The sequence below is a fragment of the Bufo gargarizans genome, unplaced genomic scaffold, assembly GCF_014858855.1.
Source record: "Bufo gargarizans isolate SCDJY-AF-19 unplaced genomic scaffold, ASM1485885v1 fragScaff_scaffold_157_pilon, whole genome shotgun sequence".
Classification (NCBI taxonomy): Eukaryota; Metazoa; Chordata; class Amphibia; order Anura; family Bufonidae; genus Bufo; species Bufo gargarizans.
The window spans coordinates 36,956-50,118 of NW_025334063.1; positions in this window are offsets into that span (position 1 = coordinate 36,956).

A 13,163-nucleotide genomic window follows, 5' to 3' on the forward strand; every position below is an offset into this window, starting at 1 on the left:
AGCCAGGCTTCTCTTCTCTCCTCAGATACAGAAGCCAGGTTGCTCTCCTCACCTCAGATACAGAAGCCACGCTTCTATCGTCACCACAGATACAGATGCCACGCTTCTCTCCTCATCACAGAAACCAAGCTTCTCTCCACACCACATATTCAAAAGCCATGCTTCTCTCCATCATTTCAGATACAAAAGCCACGCTTCTCACCTCACCACAGATATAGAAACCACGTTTCTCTCCTCACCCCAGATACAGAAGTCACGCTTCTCTTTTCACCAAGATAACGAACCCACGCTTCTCCTCACCTCAGATACGGAAGCCACGCTTCTCTCCTCACCACAGATACAGAAACTACGCTACTCTCCTCACCACATATACAGAAGCCATGCTTCTCTTCATCACCACAGATACAGAAGCCATGCTTCTCTCCTCACCACAGATACAGAAGCCACGTTTCTTTTCTTGCCACAGATAAAGAAGCCACACATCTCACATTGCCAAAGATACAGACGCCATGCTTCTGTCCTCACCACAGATACAGAAGCCATGCTTCTCTCCTTACCACAAAAACAGAGGCCACGCTTCTCTCTTCACCACAGATACAGAAGCCAAGCTTCTCTCTTCACCACAGATACAGATGTCATGCTTCTCTCCTCTCAGATACAGAAGCCAGGCTTCTCTATCACCTCCGCTATAGAAACCATGCTTCTCTCCTCACCATAGATACAGAAGCCAAGTTTGTTTCCTTACCATAAAAACAGAGGCCACGCTTCTCTCCTCACCACAGAAACAGAAGCCACTTTTCTCTTCACACCTTAGATACCAACATCATGCTTCTCTCTTTACATCAGATACAGACGCCATGCTTCTCTCCTTACCTCAGATACAGACGCCACAATTCTCTCCTCATCACAGAATCCACGCTTCTCTCCACACCACATATACAAAATACATGCTTCTTTCCTTACCACAAAAACAGAAGCCACGTTTCTCATGTCAGGTACAGACACCATGCTTCTCTCCTCAAATTAGACACAGACGTTATGCTTCTCTCCTCACCTGAAATACAGAAGCCAGGCTTCTCTCCTCACCTCAGATACAGAAGCCACTTTTCTCTTTATACCTTAGATACCAACATCATGCTTCTCTCTTTACATCAGATACAGACGCCATGCTTTTCTCCTTACCTCAGATACAGATGCCATGCTTCTCTCCTCACCACAAACACAGAAGCCATTCTTCTCTCCTCACTACAAACACAGAAGCCATTCTTCTCTCCTCACCACAGATACAGAATCCACGCTTCTCTCCTCTCAGATACAGTTGGCTTGCTTCTCTATCACCTCCAATATAGAAGCCATGCTTCTCTTCTCACCACAGATACAGAAGCCATGTTTTTCTTCTCACCACAGATACAGAAGCCATGCTTCCCTACTCAACACAGATACAAAAGCCATGCTTTTCTCCTCACCTTAGATACAAACGCCATGCTTCTCTCCTCACCTCAGATACAGACGCCATGCTTTTCTCCTCACCTTAGATACAAACGCCATGCTTCTCTCCTCACCTCAGATACAGACGCCATGCTTCTCTCCTCACAGATACAGAAGCCATGCTTCTCTCCTCACCACAGATACAGAAGCCATGCTTCTCTCCTCACCTCAGATACAGAAGCCAGGCTTCTCTCCTCACCTCAGATACAGAAGCCATGCTTCTCTCCTCACCACAGATACAGAAGCCATGCTTCTCTCCTCACAGATACAGACACCATGCTTCTCTCCTCACCACAGATACAGAAGCCATGCTTCTCTCCTCACCTCAGATACAGAAGCCATGCTTCTCTCCTCACAGATACAGACACCATGCTTCTCTCCTCACCACAGATACAGAAGCCATGCTTCTCTCCTCACCTCAGATACATGGGTGGCAGAGGACACATTTTACTGAACCTATAACTTTTACCAAATAAATAAATGAACATGAGACAAATCAGTTTGGAAGAAATAGGCCGTGTTGCTTTATTTGGGGTTTTACCAATTTATCATACCAAATAAACCAAATATTGAATCATTAAATACCAATAAATAACCAACCATAAAATATAAATAATTTGAATAAATACTTCAAAACTCATTAACTCTTTATGGACCATTAAGTCCACCCAGCACGAGCTGGGTGACCGATCACCCCCAAGATAAGCAACACGACGATAAAAAAGGGGGAGGGAGGGCGGGGCGCTGCTCCTTTCAGGCTGCTCCACTTGAACTGACAGCTGGGCACCTGTGCGCTGTCAATTTATCCACGCTGATTCCCGCTCAAATCTGACAGCTGCCAATCAGCTGTTCAGCATTTCCCGCTTCAGAAACAGCTGGCCAATCCCGACAGCTGTTCCCAGCATCCCGTATCCAGGCAGATCACTAAGGGAACCAGCCCAAGCTGGATTCCTGTCAGGATACCTAGAATTTGAAGTAAAAGAAACAGGGGAGGGGGGGGGGGGGGAGACAGAGAAACACCAAAAAAACCATCCTTTTAACCCAAAAAAACCTTAAATTCTTTAATAAAATTACTCTAGTGCCCCTGCCACCATGTGCCCCCCAAGCTATACGCTCTGGGGGGGCCCCTCCAGACGCCATGCTTCTCTCCTCACCTCAGATACAGAAGCCATGCTTCTCTCCTCACCTCAGATACAGACGCCATGCTTCTCTCCTCACAGATACAGACACCATGCTTCTCTCCTCACCACAGATACAGACGCCATGCTTCTCTCCTCACCACAGATACAGACGCCATGCTTCTCTCCTCACAGATACAGACACCATGCTTCTCTCCTCACCACAGATACAGAAGCCATGCTTCTCTCCTCACCTCAGATACCGACGCCATGCTTCTCTCCTCACCACAGATACAGAAGCCACGCTTCTCTCCTCACCACAGATACAGAAGCCATGCTTCTCTCCTCACCTCAGATACAGACGCCATGCTTCTCTCCTCACCTCAGATACAGACGCCATGCTTCTCTCCTCACCTCAGATACAGACGCCATGCTTCTCTCCTCACCACAGATACAGAAGCCATGCTTCTCTCCTCACCACAGATACAGAAGCCATGCTTCTCTCCTCACCTCAGATACAGACGCCATGCTTCTCTCCTCACCTCAGATACAGACGCCATGCTTCTCTCCTCACCTCAGATACAGACGCCATGCTTCTCTCCTCACCACAGATACAGACGCCATGCTTCTTTCCTCACCTCAAATACAGAAGCCATGCTTCTCTCCTCACAGATACAGACACCATGCTTCTCTCCTCACCACAGATACAGACGCCATGCTTCTCTCCTCACCTCAGATACCGACGCCATGCTTCTCTCCTCACCACAGATACAGAAGCCATGCTTCTCTCCTCACCACAGATACAGAAGCCATGCTTCTCTCCTCACCTCAGATACAGACGCCATGCTTCTCTCCTCACCTCAGATACAGACGCCATGCTTCTCTCCTCACCTCAGATACAGACGCCATGCTTCTCTCCTCACCACAGATACAGACGCCATGCTTCTTTCCTCACCTCAAATACAGAAGCCAGGCTTCTCTTCTCTCCTCAGATACAGAATCCAGGCTGCTCTCCTCACCTCAGAATCAGAAGCCATGCTTCTCACCTCACCACAGATACAGAATCCACGCTTCTCTCCTCTCAGATACAGTTGGCATGCTTCTCTATCACCTCCAATATAGAAGCCATGTTTTTCTTCTCACCACAGATACAGAAGCCATGCTTTTCTCCTCACCTTAGATACAAACGCCATGCTTCTCTCCTCACCTCAGATACAGACGCCATGCTTCTCTCCTCACCACAGATACATAAGCCATGCTTCTCTCCTCACCACAGATACAGAAGCCATGCTTCCCTACTCAACACAGATACAAAAGCCATGCTTTTCTCCTCACCTTAGATACAAACGCCATGCTTCTCTCCTTACCACAGATACAGAAGCCATGCTTCTCTCCTCACCTCAGATACAGACGCCATGCTTTTCTCCTCACCTTAGATACAAACGCCATGCTTCTGTCCTCACCTCAGATACAGAAGCCATGCTTCTCTCCTCACCTCAGATACAGACGCCATGCTTCTCTCCTCACCACAGATACAGAAGCCATGCTTCTCTCCTCACCTCAGATACAGACGCCATGCTTCTCTCCTCACCACAGATAGAGAAGCCATGCTTCTCTCCTCACCTCAGATACAGAAGCAACGCTTCTCTCCTCACCTCAGATACAGACGCCATGCTTCTCTCCTCACCACAGATACAGACGCCATGCTTCTCTCCTCACAGATACAGACACCATGCTTCTCTCCTCACCTCAGATACAGAAGCCATGCTTCTCTCCTCACCACAGATACAGACGCCATGCTTCTCTCCTCACCTCAGATACAGAGGCCATGCTTCTCTCCTCACAGATACAGACGCCATGCTTCTCTCCTCACCACAGATACAGAAGCCATGCTTCTCTCCTCACCTCAGATACAGACGCCATGCTTCTCTCCTCACCACAGATACAGACGCCATGCTTCTCTCCTCACCACAGATACAGACGCCATGCTTCTCTCCTCACCTCAGATACAGAGGCCATGCTTCTCTCCTCACAGATACAGACGCCATGCTTCTCTCCTCACCACAGATACAGAAGCCATGCTTCTCTCCTCACCTCAGATACAGACGCCATGCTTCTCTCCTCACCACACATACAGAAGCCAGGCTTCTCTCCTCACCTCAGATACAGAAGCCATGCTTCTCTCCTCACCTCAGATACAGAAGCCAGGCTTCTCTCCTCACCTCAGATACAGACGCCATGCTTCTCTCCTCACCTCAGATACAGACGCCATGCTTCTCTCCTCACAGATACAGACACCATGCTTCTCTCCTCACCACAGATACAGACGCCATGCTTCTCTCCTCACCACAGATACAGATGCCATGCTTCTCTCCTCACCACAGATACAGACGCCATGCTTCTCTCCTCACAGATACAGACACCATGCTTCTCTCCTCACCACAGATACAGAAGCCATGCTTCTCTCCTCACCTCAGATACAGACGCCATGCTTCTCTCCTCACCTCAGATACAGACGCCATGCTTCTCTCCTCACCTCAGATACAGACGCCATGCTTCATTCCTCACCACAGATACAGACGCCATGCTTCTCTCCTCACCACAGATACAGACGCCATGCTTCTCTCCTCACCTCAGATACAGAAGCCATGCTTCTCTCCTCACCACAGATACAGACGCCATGCTTCTCTCCTCACCACAGATACAGACGCCATGCTTCTTTCCTCACCTCAAATACAGAAGCCAGGCTTCTCTTCTCTCCTCAGATACAGAATCCAGGCTTCTCTCCTCACCTCAGAATCAGAAGCCACGCTTCTATCGTCACCACAGATACAGATGCTACGTTTCTCTCCTTATCACAGAAACAGAAACCATGCAACTTTCCACACCACATATACAAAAGCAATGCTTCTCTCCATCATTTCAGATACAGACGCCATGCTTCTCATCTCACCACAAATATAGAAGCCAGGCTTCTCTCCTCACCCCAGATACAGAAGCCACGCTTCTCTTCTCTCCACAGATACCGAAGCCACGCTTCTCCTCACCTCAGATACAGAAGCCACGCATCTTCTCCTCTCCACAGATACAGAAGCCACACTTCTCTACTCAGCTCCTATACAGAAGCCACGCTTCTCTCCTCATTACAGATACAGAAGCCATGCTTCTTTTCTTACCACAGATACAGGAGCCATATTCTCTCCTCTCAGATACAGATGGCATGCTCAGGGGAGGGCTGGCAGCATTAGTACTGGGGGGCAAATCCAGTCAAGTGGCCCATTTTAGCCCCGCCAATTATTAAAAGCCCCTCCTACATATAATAGGCCACTCCCAACAAACACTGTACAGCTGACATTCTATAGTTGCGGCCTGTCTCTACACATCATACGGAGAGGGGGGGGGGGCGTCCTGGCTGCACTGCCTGTTTCACATTATACAATAGACAGCCGGCTGCAGCCAGGAAGCTCCTCCACTCTCCTCCCTCCCCAGATCCTGCTCAAGGCCTGTGGTTCCCCCCACCATCTGCCACACGGGCCTGCTGCCCCCCTTGACCGTCCTCACCCATCTCTGAATCCTCCTTCTGCAAATGTCAGGGGGAGGAGCCGGGGCATCTCCTCTCCTACATAGCGCCCCCTACCTCTTACATCCAGTGATGTCACCTTTGTTGTAGACATTCTCTTTCCTCATCTTCTCCATTCAGACCAGACCGCCATGATGATTTTTCTGCCATCTCCCGTCTCTGCAGAGATTGACAAACAGTCATTAGTTTCCCACATTTCCATCATCTTCACATCTTCTGAACACCCTTTCCTGCCACCCCCAATACTATACTAGTACCACACAGATAGTGCCCCCAATACTATACTGCAGGAACAGTCCCCCTGGAAATACTACTACCACACAGATAGTGCCCCCTTAGACAATTATTGGCTCATAGTGCTCTAAAAAATAACTGCACCCAGACACTAATAGTATAAAGATAATGTGCCCCCAAAAATAATTGTGCTAAGTTGATACTATGCCAGGGTGCCCCCAAAGTAACAGTGCTCCCCAAAATCCCACCAATAGGAATAATTCTCTGCCAGAGCACACTTAGTAGTAATAATGCCCCTATAGTGCCCTAGTAATCATGTTCCTCATAGCCCCCCAGTAGTAGTAAAGCTCCCCATAATACCCCCTAGTAGTAATAATTCTCCCTATAATATGACAGCACATGAAATACCCCCGCTTAGTGCCCACAGTTGAGCTAATGTCCCCATAATGTATGCCAGTATAAAATACCCCTATATAGTGCCCCAGTAAATGCCCTCATAGTGCTCCTCTCCCCCTTCCCCATAGTGTCCCCCATAATATGCCAGTAACAAAAAATGCCCCTTCTTAGTGCCCCCAGCAGATGACCCTATAGTGCTCCTCTCCCCCACAATGTATCAGTAAAAGAATGCCCCTTCTTAGTGCCACCATATGCCCCAATAGTGCTCCACTCCCCCATAGTGCCCCCAATAATTCCCCATAGTGCCGCTCTCCCCTCTAGTGCCTCCCATAATGTGCCAGTAAAAAATGCCCCCTTAGTGCCACCAAATGCCATAGTGCCCCCATAATGTGCCAATAAAAAAGACCCCTTTAGAGCCCCCACTTCCCCATAGTGCCCCCAAATAATGCCACTATAGTGACACCAGATTCCCCATAGTGCCACTCTCCCCTATAGTGCCCCCACAATGTGCCAATAATTAAAAAAGCCCATTTAGAGCCCCCAGATACCCCCATAGTGCTCCTCTCCCCCATGGTGCCCCCCATAATGTGCCAGTAAGAAATGCCCCCATAGTGCCAGCTCCCCTCAGTGCCAGCTCCCCCCCCATAGTGCCAGCTCCTCCCTATAGTGCCAGCCCCCCATATTGCTCGCTCCCCCATAGTGCCAGCCCCCCATAGTGAAAACCCCCTATAGTGCCAGCTCCCCCATAGCCATAGTGACAGCTCCCCCATAGTGCCAGCTCCCCCCCATAGTGCCAGTCCCCCCATATTGCTAGTCCCCCCATAGTGCCAGCCCCCCCATAGTGCCCGCTCCCTCAGAACCATAGTGACAGCTCCCCCATATTGCCAGCCCCCCCATAGCCATAATGACAGCTCCCCCATAGTGCCAGCTCCCCCCATAGTGCCAGTCCCCCCATATAGCTAGCTCCCCCATAGTGCCAGCCCCCTATAGTTCCAGCTCCCCATAGCCATAGTGACAGCACCCCCATAGTGCCAGCCCCCATAGTGCCAGCCCCCCCATAGCCATAGTGCCAGCTCCCCCATAGTGCCATTCCCCCCATAGTGCCAGCTCCCCCATAGCCATAGTGACAGCTTCCCTCACAAAGAAAAAAAAAAAAGCACTACTTACCTCCATCAGCAGCGATGGAGCCCTCTTCCGGCCTGTGCCCCTGCTGTGCGCTGCCCGACTCAGACGGCGCAATGATAATGACGTCATTGCGATGCCTGAGACGGCCTCTGATAGGCTGCAGGCATTAGTGACTGCGGCCTATCAGAAGAACAGGGGAGGGACACGCCTCTCCTTCTCCTGCCCCACAGCACAGCCGTCTGTATCGCTGTCCTGAGGACTGCCATTCAGATGAATATGGAGATGACCGCTTCCACAATGGAAGCAGTCATCTCCACTGCCCGCCGCCACTGCTGCCTCCCGCAATTACATACAGGGCCGCGCTGCCTGTGGTGATCGGCGGTGCTGCCCTGAGGAATAAAAATAAAATTAAAAAAATCATTTTTTTTGTTAAAGACGGCCCAGTGGCTGTTTTTTTTAGGGCGGCCAGGGGGGCAATTGCCTCCCTGCCCCCCGGCCCAGCCCGCCCCTGGGCATGCTTCTCTATCACCTCCAACATAGAAGCCATGCTTCTCTTCCCACCACAGATACAGAAGCAATGTTTCTCTCCTCACCACAGATACAGAAGCCACGCTTCTCTTCTCACCATCGATACAGAAGCCAGGCTTCTCTCCTCACCTCAGACACAGAAGCCACGCTTCTCTGCTCACCACAGATACAGACGCCATGTTTCTCTCCTCACCACAGATACAGAAGCCACGCTTCTCTTCTCACCATCGATACAGAAGCCAGGCTTCTCTCCTCACCTCAGACACAGATACCATGCTTCTCTGCTCACCTCAGATACAGACGCCACGCTTCCTTCCTCACCTCAGACACAGATACCATGCTTCTCTGCTCACCTCAGATACAGAAGCCACGCTTCTCTCCTCACCTCAGATACAGAAGCCATGCTTCTCTCCTCACCTCAGATACAGACGCCATGCTTCTCTCCTCACCACAGATACAGAAGCCATGCTTCTCTCCTCACAGATACAGAAGCCACGCTTCTCTCCTCACCACAGATACAGAAGCCATGCTTCTCTCCTCACCTCAGATACAGAAGCCATGCTTCTCTCCTCACCTCAGATACAAACACCTTGCTTCTCTCCTCACCACATATAAATAAGCAACACTTCTCTCCTCATTACACATACAGAAGCCATCCTTCTCTCCTTACCACAGATACAGAAGCCACGCTCCTCTCTTCACCACAGATACAGAAGCCACGCTGCTCTCTTCACCACAGATACAGAAGCCATGCTTCTCTCCACACCTCAAAAAGAAGCTTCTCCTCACCTTAGATACAGAAGCCACAATTCTCTCCATCACCTCTGATACAGAAGCCACGCTTCTTTCCTCACCTCAGATACAGAAGACATGCTTCTCTCCTCACCTCAGATGCAGAAGCAATGCTTCTTTCCTCACCTCAGAAACAGAAGCCATGCTTCATTCCTCACCTCCGATATAGAAGCCATGCTTCTCTCCTCACCACACATACAGAAGCCATGCTTCTCTCCTCACCTCAGATACAGAAGCCATGCTTCTCTCCTCACCTCAGATACAGAAGCCACGCTTCTCTCCTCACCTCCGATATAGAAGCCATGCTTCTCTCCTCACCACACATACAGAAGCCATGCTTCATTACTTACCTCAGATACAGAAGCCACGTTCCCCTCCTCACCACAGATAGAGAATCCATGCTTCTCTCCACACCTCAAAAAGAGAAGCCATGCTTCTCTCCTCAGCACAGATACAAACGCCACGCTTCCCTCCTAACTACAGATACAGAAACCACGCTTCTTTCCTTACCTCAGATACAGAAGCAATGCTTCTCTCCTCACCACAAATACAGAATCCATGCTTCTCTCCTTTCAGATACATACGCCATGCTTCTCTCCTTACCTCAGATTACAACCTCGCCACTGGGTTTTGGAGAGGCCTGTTTAAACGCCTCTTGCCTCAGGATTATGGCCCATACTAACTTTTAAACCCCTGAACCTATTCAGGTGAATTTTGGTTAGGTTTGTCCCCAAGTTATACTGTTTAAATTGATGTAAGTTATATGTATGGACAATGTAACCTCACAAAGTTGTAACAATTTATAATAAGTGTAACTTGTCAGCTTGGGAGGAATATGCTGGGTATGTTTCTATTATCCCATTGTGCCATTGTCCCATTGTGTGTTTAAATGGTGATGTCTGTCCTGTTGTCTCCACATGTGTATTGGCGATCTCCCTTTGTCCTGAGAGATAATTGGATTGCCCTCGGTTGTCTCCAGGACAGAGAGGAGGAAACCATGATGCATTGTGGGGATGTGTTGTATCTGTTCTGTGTCGCAGTCTCCCTTCTGGTCCTCTAGGGGGCGGGAACGATTGGTTGCTGTACTTGCATTGTGTGTGTTGTAAGATATTGATTGGTTGGATTTCAAAACCCTGTGGGCAGTACTATGTTTGTTTTTTATGAATAAAAGAGGCTGTACCTGAAGTACAGTCAGACTACTGCTTGACCCTCAACACGGAGCCTTGCCTCGTTATTGGGGGGATTCCCTGTATGCTGTTAGAGACTGATTGCCAGGAGTGTAAGCTGATTGTATGCTTTTCCTGTTTGTCTGCTGGCAGCTATTCGCGAGGTTCCAGTTTGGAGTGCTATTTTGTATCCAGTTCGGGTGTTTGGTGTTCTGCAGTAGCTGTGCCTGTCTCTCAGAAAGGGGCATATCGCCTAAACGGATTTTAACCCCTTGTCTGCTGAAACGGTCCGTTACACCATGCTTCTCCCCTCACCTCAGATACAGAAGCCATGCTTCACCAGCCTTGCTTCTCATCTCATCACAGAAACAGAAACCACGCTTCTCTCCACACCACATATACAAAAGCCATGCTTCTCTCCTCTCAGATACAGATGGCATGCTTCTCTATCACCTCCGATATAGAAGCCATGCTTCTCTTTCCACCACTGATACAGAAGCCATGCTTCTCTCCTCACCACAGATACAGAAGCCATGTTTCTGTTCTCACCACAGATACAGAAGCCATGCTTCTCTTCTCAGCACAGATACAGAAGCCACGTTTCTCTTCTCACCACAGATACAGAAGCCATGCTTCCCTCCTCACCACAGATACAGATGCCAAGCATCCTCTCCTCACCACATAAACAGAAGCCACGTTTCCCTCCCCACCTCAGATATAGATGCCATGCTTGTCTCCTCACCACAGATACAGAAGCCACGCTTCACTCCTCGCCTCAGATACAAATGCCATGCTTCTGTCCTCACCTCAGATACAGAAGCCATGCTTCTCTCCTCACCACAGATACAGAAGCCACGTTTCTCTGCTCACCACAGATACAGAAGCCATGCTTCTCTCCTCACCACAGATACAGATGCCAAGCATCCTCTCCTCACCACATAAACAGAAGCCACGTGTATCATAAAATGGCGGTATGCATAAGATAGTGGTTCAACTATTCAATCTTGTCATTCAACATAAAACGGTGGATATATTTCTCTCTTCATTATCTGTACTCTCACTTTAAGTTATTTAAGCACTTTATGATCTCTCTGAGAAGTATATTCTAACGGATCTCCTGCCCCCCCCCCGACCGAGTACCTCCGTCGATGGATGCTCCTAGTGCTTCCTGAGGGCTCCAAGCACTCCACTTGACACCGTAAGCACTGCAGACCCCATAAACCGCCAAAGCTTGGTTGATTATCTCCTGAGTGTATCATATGGTGATCTACTCATCTAAGAGTCGGCTGCTATTATAATCAACTATCTTAATCCCATCACTAACACAATCAGTGGGAGTCTCAGTGCAGAGTTAACCCTTTGTGTGTTGCTGAGTCCACACCATGCCTTTTTAATGGGCAATAGGAAATATGTGGCATATAAATGACACACATAAATCAGGGTTCATAGTTCCTTGTAACTCCAAAAGGTCTTAGGCAGTCTCCATAGTTCTCGGTCCATAGTCTGTAGGAAGGAGGCTGGCCTTCAGGCTTCCCCAACAGCCCCAGTGATGGTTCAGTCCGTCACATATATCTTAGGTTAACCAATATTTCACTTGCTCTACTTGGTTTGCTCTATACAATTGCTTATGATCTGGTATGACCAGTTCGCATTTGTATGCAATTTGTTTGGATTGTATGATTGTATGGCTCAGTAGTTCGTTTATATGGTGGAACTGTATGTAAACACACATATAACCAGTTCAGTATACAGTTCTAATCACTATATTAACCACTTCAACCCCGCTAGCTAAAACCCCCTTCATGACCAGGCCACTTTTTACACTTCGGCACTACACTACTTTCACCGTTTATCGCTCGGTCATGCAACTTACCACCCAAATGAATTTTACCTCCTTTTCTTCTCACTAATAGAGCTTTCATTTGGTGGTATTTCATTGCTGCTGACATTTTTACTTTTTTTGTTATTAATCGAAATGTAACGATTTGTTTGCAAAAAAATGACATTTTTCACTTTCAGCTGTAAAATTTTGCAAAAAAAACGACATCCATATATAAATTTTTCGGTAAATTTATTGTTCTACATGTCTTTGATAAAAAAAAAATGTTTGGGCAAAAAAAAATGGTTTGGGTAAAAGTTATAGCGTTTACAAACTATGGTACAAAAATATGAATTTCCGCTTTTTGAAGCAGCTCTGACTTTCTGAGCACCTGTCATGTTTCCTGAGGTTCTACAATGCCCAGACAGTAGAAAACCCCCACAAATGACCCCATTTCGGAAAGTAGACACCCTAAGGTATTCGCTGATGGGCACAGTGAGTTCATAGAACTTTTTCTTTTTTGTCACAAGTTAGCGAATATGATGATTTTTATTTTAATTTTCTTTTTTCTTACAAAGTCTCATATTCCACTAACTTGCGACAAAAAATAAAAAATTCTAGGAACTCGCCATGCCCCTCACGGAATACCTTGGGGTGTCTTCTTTCCAAAATGAGATCACTTGTGGGGTAGTTATACTGCCCTGGCAATTTAGGGGCCCAAATGTGTGAGAAGTAGTTTGCAATCAAAATGTGTAAAAAATGGCCGGTGAAATCCGAAAGGTGCACTTTGGAATATGTGCCCCTTTGCCCACCTTGGCTGCAAAAAAGTGTCACACATCTGGTATCGCCGTACTCAGGAGAAGTTGGGGAATGTGTTTTGGGGTGTCATTTTACATATACCCATGCTGGGTGAGAGA